The sequence below is a fragment of the Mesocricetus auratus genome, unplaced genomic scaffold (assembly GCF_017639785.1).
Source record: "Mesocricetus auratus isolate SY011 unplaced genomic scaffold, BCM_Maur_2.0 Super-Scaffold_100031, whole genome shotgun sequence".
Lineage (NCBI taxonomy): Eukaryota > Metazoa > Chordata > Mammalia > Rodentia > Cricetidae > Mesocricetus > Mesocricetus auratus.
In genome coordinates this window covers 15500270-15527117 of record NW_024429212.1, presented here as the reverse complement: position 1 = coordinate 15527117, position 26848 = coordinate 15500270, and the positions used below count along the sequence as shown (strand labels likewise).

At 44.6% G+C, this 26848-nt stretch overlaps 1 long non-coding RNA gene across 2 annotated transcripts in view; it reads left to right on the top strand.

Annotated features, from left to right (window-relative positions):
- LOC121135179 overlaps window positions 1–26848 on the top strand; it is a 79906-nt gene that overhangs the window by 43203 nt on the left and 9855 nt on the right. Inside the window, exons 4-5 of one of the 2 annotated variants that reach the window (XR_005872390.1) lie at window positions 11518–11678; window positions 15455–15662. This is a non-coding gene — a long non-coding RNA (uncharacterized LOC121135179). Of the gene's footprint in view, window positions 1–11517; window positions 11679–15454; window positions 15663–26848 lie in introns of those variants that run through there. The other variant, XR_005872392.1, reaches the window with a different exon arrangement.

The window sequence follows — 26848 nt, the reverse complement described above, 5'->3', positions numbered from 1 at the left end:
CTTTTGAATTGCCATTTGGAGCAACGTCAGCAAATTGTTGAGAAAGTTACAAATCTGAGCAGTCATGCGGACTCCGTGTTATCAAGAGTCTGTTGTCAAAGTTGACATCTTCTGGATACCCATATTGCATACAGTGGGTGAGTTTAGGCTGAAGGTAAATTACACCAGTACACAAATTCTCCTGGCTGTGACCAAGAGTTTTTTTATTTTTATTTCTTGCTTGACTTCTTCTATATCCTCTACTGGAAAGCACCCTAGGGACACCTTCTGGATTCTCCCAAGCTGGTTATACTTAGGTCTCTTTCTCACTGTGTTCTATAGAAAGTTCTTACCCACTGATAAGCAGATTAGCCATTTTAATATAATACTTGCTGAAAATCTTCCTTTTCTGTTGTTGTTTGTTATGTGTATGCAGGTGCAATGTTTGAGATTAGACTCACCCTCAGGTGTCCTCTGGTACAGTGAGCAGGGTTTCTTATTGACCTGGAGCTCACCAGGTAGGCACGGTAAGCCCTTGGTATCTGCCTGCCTCCTGTTCCCCAGCTTCCAGGATTACAATCATGTTCCACTATACTGTTTAGTTTGTTTATTTTCACACCAGAGTTATAGGGATGGAACTCATGTTTGCAAGGAAATCACATTAGTGACTGAGATATTTCTCCGAGCCCTAAACTTTCATTCCTTTGAAAACCTTTTATCTAGTAAAGTGATCTCATTCACTGTTTAAAGTTTAGTATGCTTTTGGGGCATGTGGATCTCTGTGAATTCGAGACTAGCCTGGTCTACAAAAGAGCCTCCAAAGTCACAGAGAAACTCTGCCTCGGAAAACAAAAACCAAAAACAAACAAACAAACAAAAAGTTTAGTATGCTTTTGTTTTTGTTTTTTTACAACTCTGGTATTTCCTACTGTCTTCTTACATTTGTTTTTGGAAACAACTGGACTTTTTTTTTTCTTTGCCCAGGCATTTGTGTTCTGCTATAAGCTGGCCAAAGAGTCTTCTTTTCCCTTGGGCAGTGGTGCCCTTGGCTGAGTCGGTCCCCTCCCCCCACTGGCTTCTTTTTCATTACGTGTCACATTTTTATGATTCTATTTGTTCTGACATATCATCCCACTCTTATTCCTTGTGCCCATTTTAGGTTATGAAATTGGTATCTGTAGACTTAAGAAGTAGTATAAAAATGTACCCATGCAATTTTAGGTGAAATTGCTTGCATATTTAAAGAGCCTTTTTTTTTTTTTTTGTTCCTGTTCATTCGTTCAAAACTTCTCAAAGGCACGGTTGGCACATACTGTCTCTTTACCCTGAAACCCAGTTTCAGAGATTTGAGCCTCTTCTAAAAGCAATCTGCCATTAAACGTAGGCACGGAAAGACCCCAAGAAAAGCAAAGTGTCGGGAATACACTTGTGCACATTCCCCAGGCAATAACATTGTGTCTCTCTCTTGCCTTCTCCTCCTTGGCCCTTATTTCCTTCAAGATACGTCTTCATTTAGTTAAGAATAAGATGGCTTGTTTGGGACGATCCTTTTCAGGCACTGGAGGGTTACAGTATGTATCCTCCCAGTTGTCACCATCATCCTAGCGATTATTACGAGTTCAAAAGTATCAATTCCTTATTTGTCATAAGATCTGCATCCACATTTGAACTTACTATTGCCTTGTGCACTTGCTGGGTAACAACAATTCAGAAGGCACGCACTACTTTATCCCAAAGAATATGGTGCACTCTGGACCAGCCCCCTCTCTTTACCAGAATTTAGTTGTCTCTGAACAAGACGTTTTCAGTGGGATGTCATCTGGGCACTGTTCATGCTCTGGCAACCGGCATTCATCTCTGGTTAGCCGAAATGTAGTCAGCGACATTGATGCCTCTGCATCTCAACACTGGGATTTCTTTGTGGGACACAATTCCCTTCAATCAACTTAATATCCCATCCTGGTCTCTAAGGGACAATAATTGGGTTTAGGCTAGTTTTAAATAACGATAAGGACTGGGGACACAGACGGGTGGGCGCTTCACTGATTAGCACTCACCCTGGCCGAAGGCCCCAGTGTCACGCATTAGATTAGGACATTATGAACAGAATGACAGAGTTTTGGCACTTTATTCCTCTCAATAACATTCTTTCACATATTAAGTTTATCCCCCCCCTAGGTAGCTACTTTATCATGCAGAAGGCCTTAATCCACCGATGGGACTCTCTGCTCTCGCTTTGATGCCTTCTCTGTTTACAAGAGTAATGCAGCCTGTGTAAGACCAAGTGCTCAGGACAAGGACAACTGAATACGGCTTTCAGATGGACAGCGATCCGCCTGAAAAAACAAAAGCTAACCCAGAGCGCGCGAACACACGCACACACCCAGACACGCACACACACACACCCAGACACAAATCCACAGACGTACATGTACACACAGACACCAGCAGAATGAGGCCGCTTTGAAATGAAGTTATGAGGCTTGTGTCCCGAGAAGCAGACGTTGGGATTTCATCAAGAAAGCTCCATGTTACTGATCTCCTTGTTTGGCACTTTATCTTTTCTTCACCTTTGACCTCCCTTTCAGGCTCTCTTCAAGGCATAGTGAGCATAAGCCCTTGTGGTGTTCTTTTAGAAGTGGGATTGCTGCCATCCCCTCGGGTGAGTTCAAACAGCTGCTGGAATCAGTGACAAGGTTGGGTACAGATTTGGTATCCTGGCTGGGAAAGAGATTACGGGTCAGTCCCCAGTGCTGGGGGACAATAGAATCAAGCGGTTCAGGATTTCTTGGATATCCGAAAAAGATTTCATGAAATTTGTAAAGATCTAACAGTGTATCGCAGGTTTCATGTGGTCTAAACAGCTTATACTAAATAGAACTCTCGATGGTGAGTAAATGGCATTTGCACAGCTCGGCAATTCCTCCAGGAAGGGCCTCTGCTAGGATAGTTTAATTCTGCCACACTGTGTCGCCTCATGAAGCAGGTGGCCACTTGTATTTAGATGCACATCTTCGAGGGGGATCCCAACTTAGAAGGCCTCCTACCCTTAGCTGTGAAGATTCACGGGTTCACTCCAGTAGGTACAAATGACCAGGAAATGCCTTTTCAACCTTTCCAGACAGAGCCTGGTAAGCCATGAGTTCATAGTCAAATACTGTAAGAAATGTATACTGCACTATACTATAAGGTATACTATAGACAGACACGATGCACGTGGTGATATTTTGACTAGTTACAAGGCTAGATGCTGTAGACTGCCCAGTATGTATATACGTACGATGATCACGTTTTTTCCCACAAAGGGAAAAAAACACACAATGCCCCTCTTACCTGTTGCTAGCTCATCTTTCGTCACCATCCCAAAAGCAAGTCTTCTTTGGGATTTATCGAGACTTGGAAATATTTTTTTAAAGTTATACTATTCTTGCTCTTATTGCACTTGAAAAGAAATGTATGACTGCAGGTCAAATTTGTAAACTTCTGAGATTCAAAACAGCAGTCAAAATCTTCAAGTCTTCAAAGGCTGGGAATCTGGCATAGCCCTCACAGCCTTTGCCATTTTTTCTTTACCTACTTTCCCTCCAATGCCTTCAGGTGGGAATTTGCAGGAGAAGTGTATACAGCGGTTCCTGCGTGCACACAGTAAGAATGTAAAAGCAGGGCTCGTTCCTGAAAAGACAGCGTTTGCCAACACCCAGGGTGTGCCTGGCCCCAGACTGTCTAATCGGCAAGCAGCAGAGCCTTGCTTCAGCAAGAGGCCTGTACATTTACACAGGGTCCACAGTCACATAGCTGCGGATCCAGGCGTGCTCATCAGAGGAGCTTCCTTAGGGAGAGTGGCATTTCTTAGCTCTTCGGAGGCGGTGATGGAGGTGTTTTGAAGGCATACAATCATGGTTCATGCTCTCCTTCCAGAGTTCGTCAGAGACCTGCTAGCCTTTTAAACTAATTCACAAAACCTGACTGAAAGCATTTACCAACAGTACACGATGCTAACCACGTATACCTCACCAAATCCTGGGCTTCCTACCAAGACACCCTTCTGTCTAGGCACACGGAACAGATGTCATCGTTTCCAAATACACAGCGCCAAAGGCCTTTTTTTGTGTTGTTTTGTACCTGTGGGCCCTACACTTTGAAAGACTTTGTCTAAGGGTGGGCTTCCATCCTGGTTAACAATGGAGGAAAAGCGACCCAGGGAAGGACACATTGCCTGAGGTCCCTGGACAGTCCTGTGACCCCAGTCCTGGAACCTGTGACCTTGGTACACCCATACCCGAGTGTTTTCCAATTACTTCCTCCCAGGCACCGATTAAAAGCCAGGGTTGGAGCCGAAAAGAATTGTATTACGTACAGTCAAAATTTTCTGGGGAACGAGCGGAAAGGGTGGTGATGGTTCTTTGCCAGTGGGCTCCGCCTGAAAGAGTGTTTTTGCACAGCATAACTAACCCTTTCTCTTAATGCCTCATGGTTAAATTCTTACACTAACAATTATAGCCAACAAAAGCCTTGTGGCCGACTGCCCCTCCCATACACTTCCGCACGGGTTCTAGCATTACAAAGATTGCTTCTACGATGTTCGTATGGACTCTTACCTGAACCAACAAAAGCTGGAGACGGGTTAGAGAATAAAATCCAGCCCTACGTCTTAGGTCTCCAAGGGTTCCGTATAGCTCCTGGGAAGCTAGGGACTTGGACACGGAGCATCTATGATCCAGCTCTTAAACAATACAGGTGGGTGGTAAAGTTCAATTAAAAAAAAAAAACAAATCACTTTGGTGGTTGCCCTCTGAATTACCACCTATGCTAGTGTTTTTTTTTTTTTTTTTTGTAATGCCAGCTGTGTCCTGAATGTGAACTAGTTAAAACAAGGTAAAAATCCATACGAAAAATGAAGCAGTTGGTTTGAATTATGAGTTTAAAGTTTTTGTTTTTGTGTTTGTTTGTTTGTTTGTTTGTTTGGTGTTTTCTTTTTTGGTAAGGAGATAATTTGCACATCTCGCTCCGAAGGGTCTGGTCCCTTGCATTCTCTGACAGTCAAAGTTTAGCTCAAGTTTTTTACTCCCTCTGCCATTAACAGATGGCATGCAGATCTAAGCATAAGCTGGGGTTCCCGGGCCACAGGCAAGGGTGAGGGCCCCTCCCCTGTGGACACCCTCAGAAGGGGCTAATCTGGAGCAGCACGAATGAAAAGGTCTAGTGCTGGTGTTAATTACACAGAAACCACACAGAAAGTGCTGGCTGCTGCTGAGTCGAGAGGTTGGGCGTCTCTTCTTCCCCAGATAAAAGGCTTGATATGGGAACACTTTTCAGAGGACAATGTGGCGACCATTAGCATAATCTCTGCTGCATCCTCAGAAAGCCATCCAGGAGCAGCCCGCGACTTTTCTCATTCCTTTGCCTCTAATGTCTGGATTTAAGGAATGGTATTGTAAAGAGTGGGCTTTGTCCTTGGAGCCTGACGGGTTGTGTTTTTCCCGCCTTCATCTGATCATCCCTGTTGCTAGTCTCCTGTTCTCTGGGTAGGCGGACAATGGAGAGGAAAATGAAGCCTCGGGCCATTGACAAAACCTCTCTGGGCTGTGTTATTCTTAACCCAGACTCTGGACTTTTTCATTTTCTGGTTTTTATTATTATATTTTTTAAGACATCTTCTCATCTATACTCCCCCTTTGAATACAGGAACGCCCCTTTAATATTATCCCGAAGAAAACGTAGAGCAAGGGACACTGAACTCTGCCTTAGGTGGCTTAAAACACACAGATGAAAAGATACAGACAGGCAACATGACGGTTGCTCTGAGTCTCTGAGTCTTCCCCGCTTCAGTCAGACTCTGAAGTGCTGCTCTCACGTTTTCTATCAAGATGTGGGCTGTGGTGAACGTGGTTATTCAGACATCTGCACCTAAAACCTTTGGTGTTGAGGAGTTTTGTTTTTCCCTGAAAAGAATTTAGCCACTTGCACAATGCAGCTTAGCTCGGTCCTCTCGGGGGCTGGTCCCCGTGGCTAATGCACGGGTTTGTTGGCCACTTTGATCCTGGATGCCCTGTTTTAAGTCTTGCTAGGACTGGTTAAGCTGGTGCTGTTACCCCGGGGATAACTTGAGGGTTCTGAAAGTCATGAGGCATGGTCCCCAAGATCAAAATATAAAAATAGGTCTGGGGTGGGGGCAAGGACCTCAACAGGCCCCACCCGGAAGCTCATCGCTTTTACAGCTGGAGACAGTCTCTTATGTATTTAGAATTCATCATTAGGATTCTAACAAAGGAGTGCAGTATGGGATTGCTGCAGGGCAGGCTCTTTGAATCTTATTCCTGATTTAAAAACAAAACAAAACAACAACAACAACAAAAAGCCCAACCCAACTGCAACAACCCAGCTTATGGCTGCTGACAGGAGACAAGGCAAGTCCGAGGAACACGTCAGAAAACAGCTCTGTTCATCAAGGGCCAAGGCAGGGCTAGGGCGGCTGAGTCTGGAGTCTGGGTGAAAACCCCAGAGTTTCCTTTTTACATGAGATGAATTTTTCGAGTCGCTGGTGGCTTCTACAGGAGAGACTTCTTGTGTGGATGGAGATCTTGAATGCCCATGTCAAACAATTTGCTGACCTTCCTAAGGTTGCACCCTGGCCAACTGGGGTTGGATCTAGTTCTGGTTCTAAACAAGCTGCTTGTATCCAGGTCACACAAAAACTTGGCATTCTGCCTCATCAGATTTGCTTAGGATTTTCCCTTCTGGCACGAATGGCTCAAATGCATCTGAATTCCCTTCACAAGTAGGCACATCCTACTTCAGTCTACAATCGGAACAAACTTTGAGCACCAAGGGCAGTATGGCCAGCTGGGCTTATGGGCATCTGAGTCAAGACGTCCCCACGGTGTATCAAAGATGACTTGAGAGACCCTTCCATGTCGCCTGGGAGTCACATCGTGACTGTTAATTAGAGCCAAAGGGTGAGCCAAGCCACTCTGTCATGAGACCCTGTGTGCTGTGTGCCAGAGGGAAAAAGGCACCTGATGGAGGACCTGACCCACCCTGCCAGTCCTGAGTCTACTTCAGCTCCTTGGTGGCTGCCCTGTGACACTGTCCTGTCATCCTTACATTGGTCTTGGTGGTGACTCCAAAGTTCTCTGGAAGGGTTAAACCTCTTCTTTTCACTGCTGGGTTTGAGTATGGAAACTTAATGGCAAGGCACAATGTGCTCCTTCTGGAATGATGCTGGTGAACATTATCCACTCAGGGAAGACCCACTGAGCACTGATCTGATTGCACACCAGACTGTCTGAACCAGGACTTAGGGCAAGTGTTCCACTTGCCAGTTTTTCTAGGATTAATAACTCTGATCTCAACTCCAAGCATCTAGTTTCCTACTGTCAACGGTAAAGTTCTTTAAAAAAAAAACGAAATCCTTTGGCTTAAGTGTTTCTGCAGCAGACTAGAGTCTTCACTCCTGTCTGCGCAGGGTGCTGGCTTTGCTTGTGATCACATGACTCCCGTGCTTTCAGCTGCTGGGAGCTTAATAAACATTTTTTGTTGTTGTTAAGTGAAGTTGGCCCTCTCTTTCTACTTGTAGGTGGGTCCTGAGGATCAAACTCAGCTTGCCTGCCAGGCTTGCTCAGGAAGTGCCAGAATGTACTGAGCCATCTTTCTGGTCTAATAAATTTTTTTTCCTAATAATAAAATGAACAAATTCTTCCTGAGCATCTGTGGACGAGTTAAGCCAATGGCAGCTGTTCCTGCAGCCTGAAGACTTTGAGGTGTTAGTCTGGAGACCTTCTTGCTTGAAACAGCATTAGCAGTCTGAACACTTAGTAATTTTGGCCCCCTACACGCCTCATGCATGAGTGGAAATGAAAAGTAGCTGGGTCACACAATCCGTGGATGGTGCAGTATCTTCCGGCATCATGTTGGCACGCTTAGCCTGGATGGTTTGGTGTTGTTTTCCGTCCTCCTTTGGGATGGTCACCACACCCAAGTTAAGACACAGCAGTAAGCACTGGGGGGGGTGGCAAGGGGGGTGGTGTCTCAAGCTCTGCTTGCTCTTTGTAATGTAGTGTTGGCCTTGTAACATAATTGTCCCTCCACCACGATCTGCTACTTCAGACTGTGTTAAATGAGGCAGTTTCGGTGTTGGGCTGCAACGGAGGTGGATGAGTCAGACGAGCCAAACTGGAATGTCGTTCTTAATGACCATACGGCTTCGGGTTTTGGTGAAGGATCATGTCGGGGAGGGGGTGTTGTGACAACTATTCCATTTTTCCAGAGTCACCCAGCAGGAGGGGGAGCATTCAGAAGAGAGATCTTATAATGTGTAGACACACAGCTGGGCCTGACTGTGAGAAAGTAAATAGACAGGAACTAAATACACCACTGACACGAAGGCAGGCATAGCGCCTATTATGGGACTGCGGGTCTTAGCGCTGGTGAGTCGTCGGAATTCAACAGTCCGCTGGCCTGTGCCAGGGGGCAGCAGTGGAAGAGACAGGCTGAGCCTGGCATGGAGGGGGTGGGGGGCATCTTCTCCGGAGCTATAAGAATGGCGAAGGTTCCCAGGGGTTGCTCCCAGCTTTCTTTGACTACTACTGAAGACAGTAAAATTGAAAGCAACCCAGAGCATCCCACTTCCTATGCTCTGGATTACTTATGGCGGAAGAGTAGGGCCACCTGCGCATGTGTTTATTGGGCATCTCTGCAGGTGTGCTTATAGCACCGGGACGTCTCTCTACTCTGAAATTCAGGTTGTGTGTGACGTGGGATGTCCTTCTGCACGCTGCCAACACATTGCTTTTATTGGCTGATGAGTTAAAGCTGTTTCAGCCAACGGCCAGGAAAAACATAGCTGCGGGGGAAGCCCAAACAGAAACGAAGAGAGAAGGAAGGCTGAGTCAGAGAGACACCAGGTTGCTGCCGGGTAAGCAAGATGCGACATAACAAGCCATGAGCCTCACGAAAAAACATAAAATATTAGATGTGGGCTAGTTTACAGGTAGAGCTAGCCAGTAAGAAGGCTGAACCACTGGCCAAACAATTACAGCTTATTATTAGCTTTTGGTGTGGTTATTTTATAAGCGCCTATGGGGACCATGGAGGAAAAACTGGTCCAGTGAGAACAGGAGAGACAGAGAGAAACTTGTAACCCTAGGTGTGACGTCAAGGAAAGCAACAGGTGTGAAAGACATTCAGGAAGATGGAGTGAATCGCGACAGGTCCTGGGGCCTTCGGAGTCCCACCTCTCTGATCTGCAACCCGACTTCTTCATCCGTGAAATCACGGCGTGATGTATCTGCAGTGAGTGGACCATTAAAGAGATAAAACAAGGTAGCGTGTTATTAGAAAGCGCCGAAATGTCATGTGATTTTAACGTGTGTATTCAGAAGGCATGAAACATAATCTTTTTTTTTTTCTGCAAACACAGATAATTAAGTATGTAATACAGCTGGGACTGTTACTGGTGTAGCAGGAGCTTCGGGACAAGTTGGTGTGGACTGCAGTGGCCTCGGGAATGTCTTATTCCAGTTGCTCCGTGCGATTCACTCCCTGTCTTCCGGAACATCTTCATACCCTTGAACAAAGCAGCCTTAGTTAGCTCTGGCAGCCTTTGTTCCCTGACGGGAGTTAAAGCTTCAATTAGGCTGGTACCCATTGAAAGCTGACATACCCAGTCCTTTTCCGTATTTGTACAGACACTGAAGTAAGTCTGTATTTGGGTTGTGTTTTGGCAGGGTTTGAAGTCATGTTCAAAGATCTAAAAAAAAAAAAAAAAAAAAAAAAAACCCTGAGTGACTGAGGACACAGACTAGAATTCTAACCTTCAGTTTATGTGTGAAATCAAAAACATGCAAAGTTTGTGGGAGCTGAGCCCCATCTGATCATTCCCACATGAAAGTGTAGAAGGAAGGCCCAGAAATGGGATTCTTGTCAGCTTGAATGTTAGTTAAATAAGTACATAAGAAATACAGTTCTCAGAAGGTTATACAGCTGAATTCTCAATCAGAACGCATACCAGACTTCCCCGGCAGTCAGCCTGCTGGATTTCTTACTCATCCTGCTTATGGAGACAAGGTAGTATTTGTGTATGTGTGTGTGTGTGCGTGCTTGTGTGTGTCTGGGGGGATGTGTGTGCAACACGTGTGTTGATGTTGGTGTGTTCCTTAATCACCCTCTACCTCCTGTGTTGAGGCATGGTCTCTCACTTGACCCCAGAGATTTCCCATTTGGCTCCAGGGATTCCCCTGTCTTTGCCCCCCACGAGCTAGGATTACAGGAATGTTGCTATGGCCCCACCCAGCACTTATATGGGCTATGGGGAATCCAAATTCCAGGCTTTTTTTTTTTTTCTTGCTTGGCAATTGGTTTACAGGCCGAATCATCTCCCTGGCTCAAAGTTACTTTTAATGCTTGATTATTCCCACATCCCTTTGCCTTTGAAATGTTAGGTCTATCAGTTCAAACCCCCCCTCTGCTCTCAACTCAGCGTCGCTGGAGGAGGAGCTAACGGCAGGCACCATGTGCACCCCGGCTTGGTGCCTTTGGCAACATCTCTGCAGTGACGTCTCCTCTTTCAAGGCGGGACTTTAGTGGACTTCTTACATTTCATCTGATGAGAGAGAGGGAAGAGGTTTCTAAGTGTAAAGGGGGGGGGGTTCTTTGTCGGCATGGGGTGGGAAGGGAAGCTGCACACTCACTGGGGCATCAGGAAAGGTAGAGTGTTCAGAATTGCCCCAGATAGTCCTTGCTCCTACTTTATGCTCTCTGTAATGGAATCAGGAGTCATGGCTCTAATGGTGTCCTTTAGCGTAGGTGGGAGAGTGTTCTCCATCCCTCCGGTCCCACTGGGTCAGTTTCTCTCTGCCCACCCGGTTCCCCACAACCGCTATGATATAACCACTCTGAGGCTTAATACCAGTTACAATTGTTTGGCCAGTGGCTCAGGCTTCTTACCGGCCAACTCTCTCTTAATTACTAACCCATTCCTATTAATTTGTGAATCACCACGTGGCTGTAGCTTACCGGTGAGGCCCTAGGTTCTTGCTTCCCTGGTGGCTACACGGCCTCTCCTCGACTCTGTCTTCCTCTCTATAGCCTAGCTATATCCTGCCTGTCCATTGGCTGACACAGCTTTATTCATCAACCAATAAACACAGCAATATTTGCAGCATGGGATGGACTTCCCATTTTACTTTTGTTCACTGCGGAGTAGGGCAATATGTATAGAAGGTGAAAGCAAGGGCTTGTGAGTCAATCTTCAGTCTGAATCTTAACTCTACCGCCTGCATTCCCCTCCTCTCTCTGAGTCAGTCATTTCCTTTGCATGGCCACTCAAGGCCACGTCACTCACGGCCACATCACTCACAGCCACGTCAAACATGGCCACGTGAGAGTTAAAGACTACGGTACCTTTACCACCAGAGGGTAAGTTGCATTCCTCACCCTTATTTGAGTCCTTGGCCTCTGCTCAGCCTAGGAATTATTGACCCTACCAGCTCTATTCCATGGATCCCTGTTTATCCAATTGTTTTGATGTCTCCTTGGTAGATATCTAGCTAGGAGTGTTGTTGAAGACCATGGAAGATTCATGTTTACTTCGAAGACAACAGTGCCAAGTGTTTTCCGGAAAATGACCACAACAATCCACACAGGATCTGTCTCCTAACGCTTTTGTGACATTTGGAAGTGGGTGCTTCACAACCAGAGAGGTATGTATGCATGTGTGTATGTATTGAGACAGGGTTTCTCTGTGTAGCTTTGGAGGCTGTCCTGTAAGACCAGGCTGGCCTGGAACTCAGAGATCCTGCCTCTGTCTCCCTTCTCCCTCCTCCTACCTCCAGCCTCCTCTGGGAATAAGGCACACGCCACATTCCCAGTGTGACTGTAGCCATTTCAGTGAATGTAGAGTGACAGCCTGGGGATAACGAAGTTCCTGGGCTCACCAAATCGTTGTCTGATGACTAAGGACACGGCATTCCAGGATCTTTTCATGTGCACATTACCTTCATGTATCTCCTTTAGTAAATTGTTCATCCAGCTCTTTAATCCACTAAAACTTTTTGTCTTCTTATTGACTCATTAGTTCCTTATATATTCTGTGTGAAAGTCTTTTATGGTCAGTCTGTAGCCTGGCTTCTCATTTTATTAATAGCATTTTGGAGAACAAAAGATTTCAGTTTTCTTTTTCCTCCCTGAATGGATTTTGCTTTTGATGTTATATTTATGAAAGCTTCTCCTGCCGCATGGTTTGCGAAGATTTACTACTCTCTGTTCCTTATGAAGTTTTAATTTCAAATCCAATTCTTAGATCTGCAATCCATTTTAAATTAGGGTTGTGTATGCATGTGTGTGTGGGGGGTGACAATCTAGGGTTTTTTGTTGTTGTTGTTGTTGCTGTTTCTACTCTTTTTTTTTTTTTAATCTCCAAAATTACCAGAGGGGGAGCTGGAAAGATGGCTCAGTGGTTAAGAGCACTGGCTGCTTTCCCAGAGGACCTGGGCTTGAGTCTCCTCCACATTGCCGTTCACAACCATTTGTAATGGTCCCAGGAAACCCAACGCCCTCTTCTGGCCTCTAGGGGCAGTAGACAAGAATGTGGTACACAGATGTGTTTTCAGGGAAAACACTCATTACATAAACATACTCGAACAGAATTTAAAAAAAAAAATCAAAGGTTTCTTTAATCATATGATTGCTAATGGTTCCAGCACTATTGGTTGAAAACCTGTCCTTGGCATACCGAATTGCCTCGCTGCTCTCAGATTGGAAGTCTGTTTCTAGACTCTGGTCTTTGATACCAGTTTGTGTGCCCATCCGGATGCTAATACCACCAACACCCACCTGGCAACCACAACTTTACACTGTTTAGAAATCAGATCGTGTAACTTGTTTTGAAGGCTTCTGGTCCTGGTTCTCTGTGGTTCTGTCTAAACTAAGATAAATTTTTGTTTATAAAGTTCTTGATGGAGTTTTGATTGAGCTTATGCTGATTTATAGGTTAATTTGGAAAGAAATGCAATCTTAGAAATATCAAACCTTCCAATGCACAGAAAAACCTCTTTAATAATAGATTCTAAATAACTTCTGAGTTACAATAGTTTCTTTTAGAAATGTTTATAGGTTTTAGAAGCTCCACTCCTTTTTGTTTTTATGTTCCTCAATGGAATTTTTTCCTCCTTCCTCCCTCCTATCCTCTCCCCATCCTTTTCCTTCCCCTTCTCCTCCTCCTTCCCTTCCTTCTTCTGCTTCCTCCTTCACACACCCTTCTCTACTTCCCAAGTGCCGAGATTGTAGGCATACTTTTCCTTACTCAACTTGGAACTGTTTTAAGTTTATTTTTAAATTACTAATTGCTACTAATTAGATTTTTGACATATTATTCATATGTCCTGTAGTCTTGTAAGACTCTCTTGTTAGTTCCAATAAACTTTTAAAAAGTTATTTTAGAAGATTACAACATTTAACATTGAACTGCCTATGATAAAGGACAATCGCCGGGCGTTGGTGGCGCACGCCTTTAATCCCAGCACTTGGGAGGCAGAGGCAGGCGGATCTCTGTGAGTTCGAGGCCAGCCTGGTCTACAGAGCTAGCTCCAGGACAGTCTCCAAAACAATACAGAGAAACCCTGTCTCAAAAAACCAAAAAAAAAAAAAAAAAAGGACAATTTTAACTCTTCCATTTCAATGAGATCTTTAATTTCTTTTTTCTCGCTCAAATGTACTGGCTTCAACCTCCAATAGGATGTAAGACAGAAACAGTGCCCATAGACATTTTTACCTGCTTTTTCATCTTACTAGCCAGATTTTCATCATTGCTTATTAAAGCGATCCTTCCTCCTATCATTTCTAATTAGTCCAAAGGTTTTTTTTTGTTTGTTTTTTAATCATGGATGAACGTTGAGTTTCGTCAAATATATTTTTTTGTGTCAATCCAAGTAAAGGTATGTCTTTGTCTTTTATTTTATTAATGTAGTATATTCTGTTAATTGATCTTTGGACTGTAAACTGGCGATTTTTTGGGTAACTTCTACGTGGTTATGTTAGATTTCCCCTGTGTGTTTCTGTATTCTAGTTGCCTTCCTGTGATATCTTTCGGGTTTATCAGGGCAATGCCAGATTAATGAGGCACACTAAAAAGTCACCCCCTTATTTCCTGAAAGAATTTAAGTGGTAGCTCATGGGTTTTTTTTGTGGGAGAGTTTTAAAATTATTTGCTCATAGTTTTCTTTTACATATGTGGATAAAAAGGTGTAACTTGATTAACATGATACATAAGTGACCCAGAGGTTGATATTGGGCCTCAAACTTCAAGCTGAGGGTCAGAAAAGCAAAGCAGTGGGCCACTACTTCAGGCTGAATGGGTTGACCCATGAGCTCTCCTCAGCGTGGCTGGAGAATAAATGGTCCAGTCTTCTGTATGGCTGGAAAATGAATGCCTTCTACTGAATCCTGAAGACTCTGCTTCTATCTTTTATACCCCTCTAGTGCTGGAATTAAAGGCGTGTGATCTGTTACTCTTTTAGACTGATTCAATGTATGCCTGGGTGGCCTTGGACTCACAGATATCCATTTATCTCTTAATCCCAAGTCCTAGGATTAAAGGTGTGCACCACCACCACCTAGCTTCTGGCTGCTGGGATTAAAGGTGTGTGCCTGGCTTCTATGCCTTGTGGCTGACTTTGCTTTCTGAATCCCCAGGCAACCTATAATAAATCATTAATAAAATGTCACCACACCAAGGATACATTTGTTTATCATTTTTCTAAAAAAATTATCTATCTTATCTAATTTTTGTAATAATTGAATTCTGATCTTTTTTTTTGCCGTATCTATACTGATTTTCATTCTGGCTTTGTCAATTTGTGTCTTTAGCATTATTTTCCTGGATAATTTAGCTGCATGAAGGTTTATTAATTTTCTTGACTTTTTTCAAATAATCAAATACTGTTTTCCTTAATTATTTATTCTCTTTCATATTTTATTTAATTTTTTTTGTATAGTTTCCTTTGCTGCTTAGCAATATTCCTTTTCAATCTTAAAGTCTTCCTTTAGCATTTCTGCCCAGGTGTGTTGGCAATGAATCCCTCTCAGTGTGTGTTCACCTGGGAGTATATTTAACCTGCCATTATTTTGAAGGACAGTTTTGTTGAATGCAGAATGCTGGACTGAAATCCTTTTTCCTTGGGGGAATCTGGATATGTCGTTCTAATGTTTCCAGGTCCACACTGTTCTATCAATGAGAAGTTAGCTACTCCGATGCCTTGGGCACAATATCTCCCCCAGTGTTTCCAAGGTGTCCTCATTGTCTGTGACCGCCAGTCGTTTGAATATGCTGTCTCTACGTCTGTCTGTGTGTGTGTGAGCCTTTTTCTCTTAGGAACTTGTTCAGATTCTTAAGTATGTTAATTAATGTCTTCCTCAAATTTGGGGATTTCTCACTTATGATGTCTTCAGTTATGTAGTCTTTGCTCTTCTCTTCCTCTAGACTCCTTTACACGTGGGTCGGTAGGGCTGACACTGTGATACAGATCTGTGGATGTGGGCTCATTCCGCCCCCCCAGTCTTCTCAGCAGGACAAACTTCTCTGGATTGGATAATCTCCGTTGTTTCGTCTTTGAACTTCCTTTCCTTATGTCATCTCAGATCTGCTGCTGAACTTGTGCAATGAATTCTTTTTTTTCCAGTTATATTTTTCAAACTTAATATTTCTATGTGATATATATTTATGAATATATATATATAAATATAGTCACTCATTCAAAATAAAGTCATTCATTCATGTACACATTATGATTCCCTATTTGTTGATTCATTATTATGTGTCATTAAATTCTTTGGATATAGTGTCTTTCATTTCTTCGATTACATTTATTAGTTATATTTTTAAAGTCTTTATTGGAGTTAAAGACTTTATTTTCCATTTGCTACTTACTAATAGTTGACTGTACTAGCCTCCTGTTTCTCTGTCCTAAACATAAATTAGAAGACTATATTGCTAACACCATTTTTCAAGCTTCTTTTTATTTAGACACTTAACATTTTAGTTCTGTTCTGTGTTCTCTGAACAGACCTTTCTTGTGTATGTGTTGGGGAACCAATGCAGGGTCTTGCCCATGCTAGGCAGGCAGTCAGCCACTGAGTTAAACCTCCATCCCTGTGGATTCATCCTTACACTCCTCACGTGTGGCCTTTACCAGTCTCTAATAAATCAGTTTTGCTGACGTGACCTGTCTGTAGCTATGGTTTGTACATACAAGGGCTCCATTGCTGCAAAAGAAATGCAACCCAACTTTTCATATCTTAATTCTGTTTAGTTGGGCTAATTCCAATTTCCGACTTAATCTATGTTGTCAGGGAACTGGGAAATGGCTAGTGCGGCAGGTGGGAACCCGAAGTCACTGGCCTGTGACTAAGCAAAGGGATGAATTCCAGTTGAACCAAGGGTATTTTTGGTCTGATAAAGATGGAACGGATGCTAAGAAGAAGCCTGTAAACCTTCCTTAATTTTTACCCTCATCTCAGTTTCCCCCCTGAGATATGAGGGGTTCACTTTGGCAATCTTATAGCTTCTTGTTTATAGTCTGCAAGTTAATTCTTCTTGACACCGTAAGATGGAATCATATTGGTTTCTTTTAGGACTTACATCTTTCAAAATATGGAATATGTTGGTGGTTTGTCAAGTCTTTTCTTTCTTTCTTTCTTTCTTTCTTTCTTTCTTTCTTTCTTTCTTTCTTTCTTCCTTTCTTTCTTTCTGTCACAAACCATGCTTAGTTTATCACCCAGTTCTGGGGACTATAGTCCAGCTTCTTCTGTGAACGACCTAGCTTGTTGCCACCCCTGAGTCTGAGGAAGTCGTCGGTAACATGAGGTGAAAGTTCACGGGATCATTATGTAGTCCAGCGGACTCCCGTGAAACCTCCTTATAGGCATCGCTGGTTTTCTTACCTCTTTGTTTGCTGGTCCTCAAGATGACAACGTCCTCCACCCCTTTCGTCGTGCACATGACTGTGTTTTCCAAGCTAAGATCATCGTTACACACTCTTTACCGACGGTCAAGGGCAAGGCCATGCTCACAGACACTGGCTTTGCTGGTGGACAGGGCTGCGTACACACAGACCTACAGAACTGGAGTGAGTGGTGAGGGCAGGGAGTGAGACCTTTGGTCTGTCCATCCAAAGAAGAGAAGCACTTGGAGATGAGATACTTAGCGGTTACCTAGGAGATGAGATTCTGAGTGGTTCCCTAGGATGTAGCAGTTAGAATAGGAGCAGAGACGCTGGCTTGAACAGCAGAAACGGAGACGTATCAATGGCTACAAATGGCACAGAGAACAGGACACAGGATATGAATAGATAGATGGCTGCCAGTTAAGCTCAGAAATTAACTACAGGACCTTGCCATTTATTGCAGACTATTCCAGCAGCGAGCGTTTATTAGGAATTTAATAACAGCTACTGTTGATTGAATTCTTGCTTTGTGCCCTGTACTCTGTGGAACACTTTATTTAATCCCCTCAATAACTTGATTACCTCTATCATAATATGAGAAAATGAAAGCTTAGAGATCGTAGAGAAATAAGGCTTCAAATCTCGCAACCTGTGACCTAGACCAAGCACACGCTAATTTCAGCACACGTGGCCCTAGTCACTGCATTATGTCATATACCAGGCTGTGGGCTGTGCAGTGAAAACACGGCAGACGCAGTCTTCATCCTCAGAGAGTCTCCACACAACCCTCAGGTTCAGTGTTGCTTTTTGTTTTTGCTGTCAACGCTTAAACGTTTTGTGAATAGGCACAGCAATGGTGTGTGAACTTGCAAGGGTACAGGAAGACGTTTCTGATTCACATGTAGAATACACACGATTGGATAGGGAACAACCCAAATGTCTGCATAATTTCCTCGTGTGAGGAACATTCAGAACCACGCCTACTGCTTGGACGCACTTGGTAGCTGTTAGCCACAGCTGCCTACCGTGCTGGGGAACTCGAGTTTTCCCTTCCACCAAACTGTGTCCTCGTGTCTACCAGACACGTACCACCCTGTCTGTCTCCCCCTCACTCTTCCTAGGCCGGGGCAACCCCTGTTTTACTTCCTACGCCCCTGAAGTTCTACAGGTGAGGGCACTCCTGCTGTTCTTTGAGACAGCATGGCGTGTTGCTGGGCTGGAGGTAGCCCTATCATAGGAGACCACCCCACCTCTCTGCCTCGTGGAAACGCCCAGTGTGGAAGAGAGCAAGGTGAGGCGTAACTGTTGTCAAGCCCAGCACTAGGAGAGTAAGGCGGGGGTACCAGGAGTTCGAGGCCAGCCCCTGCTACTACAGAAGCTGTGCCATGTGATTCAAGCCAGCGAGGGTTTAGCGTGAAGCTCAGGGGAGGTTTACCAGGTGCTTAAGTGCTTGGGCTGATGGAGGCAGGGTCTGGGTGGGCGTGTCCTTTGAGAGTAAAAGTATCTCAGAACCTCTTCAGAATCCAGACTGGACAACGGAAAGACAGTGGTAGCTGAAAACACTTGGCCGTGCCTGAAGTTGGGGGATGGAGGTACATTTCCAATACTCCATTTACAAGTCAAGCCAGAGGTAAGCAAGTTCTTCTATATGTCTTCGAATGTCTTTGAAATGGGAATTATTAGCACACCTTTCACTAGAGTAGTTTTGACTTATGGCAAAAGTATGTCTTGTGAATTTTTTTTACATTGCTAAACTAATGAAAGTCATGTGTTATTGCTCTTTTTCCTTTCTGACTGTACCCTTAGGGTAACCTAAAATGGGGAAGGAAGTGGTGGAATATTGCCTGACCTATAATTGATCGAGTGGTTTATAGTGAATGAATGGTAAACCCAGGCGCAAGCCTATGAAAGTACTTGTGATGGCTAACCCTGGTTACCGACCTGACTGGATCTGAGGTTAACTAAAAGGCGAGTTTGTGGTTATTCCGCAGAGGGTGTTTCTTAACCAGTTGATTTGACAAAGGAAGACTCAGTGTGAAAGTGGACAGCCCCTTTCCCTGGATTTGGGCTCCAGACCATTAGCGTAGACGATACTAACTGCGTGGATGCTTTCATTCCTCTCTGACTATGGATGTGGTGTAACCGGCTCTTAAATTCTCGATGCTTTGACTTCCCTAAGCCAAATAATCCTGTTTTCTCCCACATTGCGTTTTGTCAAGGTATTTTCATTAAGTCACAGAAACAAAACCATAATGTAGATTTTTATTTTCCTAAGTTTTACTCTAATAAGTACGTATGATCCAATTGCTTGACTCCTTTCATAGTGTTAACTTCTTATTTGAACACTTATCTATGCAATATTCGGCATTACCTAAGTTCACTATCTGGGTTACTTTTTTTTTTTCTGAGGCTGCCAAACATTAGACTGTCCCAGCGGCTCGCATCTTCTCGAACCTCGTGGAAGCAAGGGCTGTCTCAGTCTGCTCTAGCGTGTGAGCATGCCGAGGATAGGACTCATGCACAGATTATGACTTTACAGTGTTTTCAACCCAGCGTGGGACTCACAATAAACATTCAATAAATGCTTCGCAAGTGGCTGACTCCCCTGTTTAATTATGTGAGTGTCTTAGCGGAATACATCAAGATTTTAAAGAACAAAACAGCATGCATAGAAACATAATTGAAGCCCCGACGTCACACCTCATGAAGACTGCCGTCGCCATTTCTAGCTTCTTAGGTATTTTATGATAATTGTAATATCCAAAATCTGCCTGCATACATATTGCAGGCAATGTAAATAGAAAAAAAAAGTCCCTTTCCGGAAGCACGGCTTTTTTTGTCAGAGACAAGACACATCCTTACGTGAAGGTACGAGACCAACGGAACAGAGTGGACCTTACTGTGGGATGAAGGACCTCTGGAGGGAAAGCCTGGTGTGGGTGGCTTTTTTAGCGACGAGTTTTGCGAGTTTGACTCCCAAGAAGTGTTTATGATTTAATTACATGTCCCTTCGCAATGCTTATACGTCAAATTTTGTGTTTGAATCGGCATGATAAACTCATATTGAAGAGGGCAGGATTTTTATGGTAGTTCTAAGCTTGGCTTTGAGCGTGACGGTAGTAAGGTCCCAAGGTGAGGGGATCTATGACCGGGTGTGCTTGGCAGGAAAGAAGAATGAGGCCCGTGCAGGTCAAGTTTTATCCTCAGAGAAAAAGCGTCACCACAGTGTGAGAACTGAACGCGAGGACGAAAATGTGGGGTGGTCCTACTGGGCGTACCGTGTGGGCAGGGTGGACCGAGCACAGGCAAACAAATGTGTGCTGCCTTTCATGACTCACAGGGCACGGACAACCGCCATGTCAACGCCTGCGTGTTTCTAAAGGAAGCATCACCCAAGACCCTCGCAGACAGGCACATTCAGCTCACCTAACTGGGCTTCAGGTTAATGGAAGTTTACTTGATGGACACTGTGAAACTCACAAGTTATTTTTCAATTATGGCATATAATTAATAATCCCAGACACTTCATCTCCCACCCTAGGAAACAAAAAGTTCTTGTGTTGGGAAAAGTGGGGTTCAGCAAACGCAACCATCTTTGACTGGTGTGGGTGCTCAAGAAGCAGTTACAAAATTCAATCTCTGAAAGCTGATTTTCGGATCTCGGTAAGGGACTAGTTCTATAAAAAAAAAAAAAAAAAACTGCCACAGTTTCTCCAGAGCTCGTTTACCAATTCCCCTATTTTATTCAGGGACTCCACCTGCAATTCCTGTTAGCTCCTTGAGTGCCACGTAGGTGCTTGGTAAACATGTTTTCTGGATTTGTCACAGAGCTCCCAGTTGCAGGCAGATACTTCCTGCGGTCTGCTGCGTTCGGTTGGGAGGATGGGGGAATGTTCCTGAAACCGTAAATTGCATGGGGGTTCAGCTTTATGTACGACGGGTTGACACTTGAAACACATATCTCTCATACCTCTAAGAAGCATGTCACGCTTTTAAACACATAGACCCATTGTCCTTGCTGGCACGACTTTCCTAGGACAGGTGGACAGAAAGGCTTTGACTTCTTACCACACAGTCGGAAATTCCAAATCTCGCTTCTCAAACAATAGGTGTAACTGAACAGAAATACGGATTACCGTACAACGAGTCTGCCATGCATCTGGGTCTTGGGACAGCTAGAGGGGATGAGCCAGGGGACGCAGGAATGTTCCTGTCAGTGTTTCCCTCTGCTTCTCATCCATGCTGAGAAGATGGAGAATGGTCTGAGGGTGGCACCAGCATTTTTGTTTTTTCCTTCTAGACCAGATTCTTCATTTTCTCATAGTCAATCAGAACTGTAAAAATGAGCTTGGTGTTCCTCAGGCATAGCATGCTGTTACATGAAATGACTCCAAAGGAACATGTTGCAGAATGCTTAAAATTAGGTTGGTTGCTCTAGCAACAAAGCCACGCGCCTGGAATGGTTTGAATGGCTTCAGCTTGGGCAGGTGAGCAGCAAAAATGAAAGGTTATTGGTTCCCCAACTTTGCCCAAAACTTGGGCTTTGAATAGTGGTGCCAGCAACGTGTAGCAGTCTTTAAAGACATTACAGTAAAGCTTGGAGACCAATCAGTTTAATTTCTGAATTCCTAGACAAGACGTTTTCTTCATGTAATTCCCTTTCCATAGGAAAGACGTTTCATTGGTGTTCAGCCCAAAGGCAACAGTAACTGTGAATACTTGCTTATTGGCATGAGGCTGAGGTGGATATGGGTTTGAGTATAGCAAATAATTATGTCTAGAACTAGAATTCTTTACTTATGCCCGCGAGCAATTTGCTTACGCCTTTTGGAACAAAGGCCACCTGACAATGACTGGGGTGCAAATATGATCTTGTCAACACACTCAAAATTATACAGTAATGGGTGATATTAGGAGAGCTGGCTAGCAAGAAATAAAGGAAGATATTTTTACATATGCATCATCGTTGAAAACATTTTTTTCATGCAATATATTCTTATCACCGCTTCCCTTCCTCCAACTCCTCTCAGGTCCTCCTCACCTCAAATTCCCGTTAAAATACTTGAAGACCAAATGCAAGAACATGTTGGGCCTAAGAAAGGCTTGTATGCGAGGCCCAGTGTAAGCTCCTGAGCCTGACTTGAGTTTTGGGCTCAGATGTGAGGCCCAGTGTAACCTCTTGAGCCTGGCTAGAGTTTAGCGACCTGTCTCTAACCTGTAACCTCCACGCGGGGATGACTCAGCAAGGCCTCATGGAAGACTGCCCCCTGCCTAGCTCCCTGCCTGCTTGGGGGAATACTATTGGTCCTTAACTCCTCACATCACCTTACCCTATCCCAAGATTCCCATCCCCTACCTCAGCCCTATGTAAGTTCCTGCCTGTCGGAATAAATCAAGATCCTGCTTCTACAGACTCCCGACTCAGTGTGGTTTTTTTCTCCCTGGTAACTAATGTGGGGAGGGTCTGAGTCGTCGACACTCACCATCCTGCTCGGCCCCCCGGGAAGAGGCCAGCTGGACCTGCCCTTCCCATGCTCTACCTGCAGGGAGGACCCTGCAAGAACACATCAAAAAGATCATCCACCATGATCAAGTAGGCTTCATTCCGGAGATGCAGGGATGGTTCAACATATGAAAATCAATATAGCAATCCACCACACAAACAAACCGAAAGACAGAAACCACATGGTCATCTCATCAGATGCAGAAAAAGGCCTTTGACAAAAACAGCACCCCTTCATGATGAAAGCCTTGGAGAGATCACGGATACAGGGAACACACCTCAACGTGCTAAAGGTGATTTACAGCAAAGCCCACAGCCAGCACCAACCTAAACTCACAGAGCGCTCTGGAAACGCCTCAGAATCCTGGGAATGTCCCAAGCTCTGGCTCAGTCTGAAGTGACACAGAATAGCTTGTCTAGGAATGCAGTGCTCAGGGAGAGTGACCCATGGGTGTTTGAGTGAACGTCTAAAAGCAGCGTAGAAGAAACAGGGAAACGAAACAGGCGGGGTGGGGACCGGATTCTAGGAAGAAAGAACCAAGTGTAAAAGGCACCCAAGAATGGGGGAGAGCACCTCAGACCTGTGCATGGCTGGAGAATGGCAGCTGGGCAGGAGGAGTGTGGGTCAAGGCTGGGCACGTGGAGGAAGACCAAGGGAGACTTCTGTCAAAGACTGTAGCTTCGAAGGACTTCGGGTCACAGACATACGGAGAGCTGTGTTCCAAGGTAACGTGTTTTACCGCACTGTTGGGAATGCACGGCCCCGGGAAGAAGACGGTGGGTCGGTCGATCGTGATGCTGCTGCCAGAACCCAGTGAGAGACAGGGCTCAGGGGCAGAAGCCAGTGGGAGGGAGATAGTAGTGGCTCTGGGATTGGGGACTGAAAGAGGGGCTTGGAGAGAGGTCTTCCATGCCACAGGTGGGGGGAGGGGGAGATGTTTGCGCGGCACTGTCAAATGTGAGATGTACGTAAGTGATCTGCACTCCAAAGAGACACACATTTCAGGACTCAGGCACATATAGCTGAAACTGGGATTCCATAAGGCTGGTGAGAGATACAGGGCAAAGGGTTCAGGACTAACCCCTTGGAGAGCCCCAGCATGTCGTGGGTTTGTATACAAGGACAGTCTGGAGAAGGAGAAGGGCCAGGAAGACAGGGTTCTAGGAGGAGGGGTGGCTTCTCTGACTCTGTGGGACGAGGTGGAGTATGCAGTATCATTCCAGCACGCACTTCGAGTGGAGCCGCGGCTGTCGTGAGTGCGAGGACAACACAGTGCCAAGGCCATCCTCCCGTCCATTTTCCCACGCACACTCAGTCTGTAATCTTACACAGCGATGACCAACATCTATTTGAAGAAAAGTGTCTGTAATTCTTCTTTTAATTTTTAAACAATAACAGTCATCATAGTAACGAGGAAAATCTCCTATTTGTTAATATATTTTTGAGGAATATGTGCAATTCCGAGAGAGGGGATTAAAACTGATTAGAGAAATAAACGTTTTATTATTTAAGAAAAAGTGTAAGTTGGAGAATTTCTGTTATTTCTGTTGTGAGTGAATGAATACGAACACTGGCTTTTACATAAAGAATCCAATCTCCCAGTAAGACATTTCAGAGGATAGACATGTATATTATATATTACATCCAATGCTGTAAAATATATGTTAGAGCTATATCCCAGAGAGATGCAAGAGGTCTCTGAGATTTTGTGATATGTCTTTTGGTCTCTGCGTGACATCTGGTTGGGCACATGTCTGTTTTCTGCTTCCTTCGTCATTTAAAACTTTTGTCTTCTCTTACAGAAACACGTGTGGAGTAGGCACTGCTCCTGTCTATCCACCTCAGTATGTAATTTTTACAGCTGTTTCTCAACTGCTAATATATTTCTGTGGAATACGTGTAAATAGACACCAGCAAACTGTCTGAAAGTTATTCAGCTAGCCAGTGAACCGTGTAATCTGTTGCTTCCGAGACAGCAGATAATAGAGTGAGATATTTGCTTTGCCCATCCATACACTTCCAAGTAGCATCTAGACTCCAAAAGCCAGTTAGGGTTCTGTTGGGGCATGTCTTATCTCGCTGTATTATCACGTCTGGGAGAGGGAATTTGGATAATGACTGTCTGATTTAGAAAGACAGACGACACTACTTAGTGAATCAAATCTTGTCAAGGTGGGAATTTTGAACTGGGATTTGGTTCTGTCCTCGCTTAATTTCATACTCCGCCATTTCATCGCCGTCTCCTCTCTTTTTAACAACGTAAGTTAGAAATAACCTTGTTAATTAGCATCTATTCTTAGGTTGATGACATGACACAGCCAAGACAGAGTGAGAACATCCCAGAGCCACCAACACACAGGCAGCAGCGGCACTCTCCTCTGAAGGGATGGAAGGCGAAGGGAAGGGAGTTTAGCGGCAGCACTCATAGGTGTGCCTAGAGCACACACCTACTTTGAGTAGTCGACTTAAGGAAAGCACCGGCTTACAGATTCACTTCATAGGCCATTACGTGGCATACGAAACAGCTAGGCTGTCTCCCTGGGAGGCTTCCATTGGTTCACTGCAACCCTGCAATGAATGTAGTCTCCCCCAACATCACGATCCATGTTCACATCCGTGCCTTTGCCTCGTACTCCTTATTCGGCCGTGTTTGGATGTGCTGACGCTTCCACGCGTGTGGGCAGGGACTCTCATCTCCTCCCTGGGTTCTCTTTCCCCTCATTCTCAAGCCCCGTTCCTATCTACTTCATCAGTCCAGCTTGGATTCTTTCTTGCCAAAGGGGCTTGTACTGACCTCTCCTGGCTAGAAGTGACGGGAGGCGGGTAGTCTGTCTGCGTCTCATAAGGCAATTAACGCCTTCTTTTGACAATAGACACATGTGCTCCACTTTCCTTCTAGTACGAAAACTCCCACTTATGGAACCGATAGGCAGCTTAGCCAGGCCAGTGAAAGCAGGGATAAGGATAAATACCGGAATAAAACGGAAATGGAGGGAGTCCAACTTCACACGCAATGACCTGGGGCCTTACCCACTCTTCTTCCAAGGATGCCCCCTAAGTTTAGTAGCCTTCCCTAAGTGTGGTCCTGCATGCGCTGTGTGTCTCTTTCATCTTAGAAGGTAGTTTACTCTCCCCATGTAGTGACACCTAGGTGTGTGGGCTCCATAGTTGGGTTGGCAAAGTGGAACTTGAGTAGGACCTGTTAGACTGGAGGTGGGAGAGGATGCCTCCTGGTCATCTTCTCCCCTCTAAAGTTCTGTTTCCGTTACACCAACAAGAGACAAGTTAGCACTTACACGGCTTGGGTACAGCAGCTTTGCCTTCCCCACCAGGCTGAACGTTTCTAGAAAGCACAAATACATTCATTTTGTACATGTGTGTGTGTGTAAGTATTATATGTATATGAATGGGTGTGTCTGTGCTATATGTATATGTATGTGCATGTCTGTATTTAGAGAAGGCCAACCACAGTTCTGGGCACATATGAACACTCAAAAACCAGTTGAGGGACTGGAGAGATGGCTCAGTGGTTAACAGTTTGCTGCTCTTGCAAAGGACCTGGGTTCAATTCCCAGAACTCACATGGTGATTGACACTGTCTGTATCTCCAGTTCTGGGGAATTCGACGCCCCCTTCTGGCCTCTGCAGGAACCAGGCGTGCACATGGTGCATAGATACACATGAAAGATAGTGAGGATAAACCCCGTTGATCTATGGTTTACCTGTTGACTTATTACTTGGTGAATCACTGCATCTAGTTCAACAGTTGTTTACTGAGTGTCTCCTGCATTCCAGACATCATGTCACCCAGCCTCAGCAAACACAGAGGTGGCTCGGTGGTAGATTGCAGCTTTACAAATGTATAAGAAAGTTCTAGAATGAATTACGCAAGAAATTGCATGCTTGGCTGGAGGGTGAAGAGGTGACCTCATGGGTAAGAGCACTGGCTTTGCAAGCCTTAGGACATGGCTTTTGATTATAGCGCCCATGTAAACAGCCCATCATGGACCCCAGGTTCAGAAAGAGATCCCGTCTCAGAGGACTGAGATGGAAGGTACGAGACAGGATCCTTGCCTCCATAAACACATGGTACTCACATCCACATGCACTATACTCATGACATCCGCACGTACATGCACACACACGCACACACACACACACACACACGATAAAGTTGGGGTAATGCTCGTGAAAGTGTAATTACTTCAATCACCCAGGATCTCGAGGACTCCTTCATGGGAGGGATGGGTGAGACTTGAGACAAAATGTGGAAAAAAAAATGGTGGAACTTACGTGGAAAGGAGAACTTGGGAAACAGGTGTGCAAGAAGACAAGGACTGTTCTTTATGAGCGAGCATGGCTTAATTGAGGAGGCACTGAAAACCATATTTTTGTGAGAATGGAAACTGATGACATCGTATTATTTTT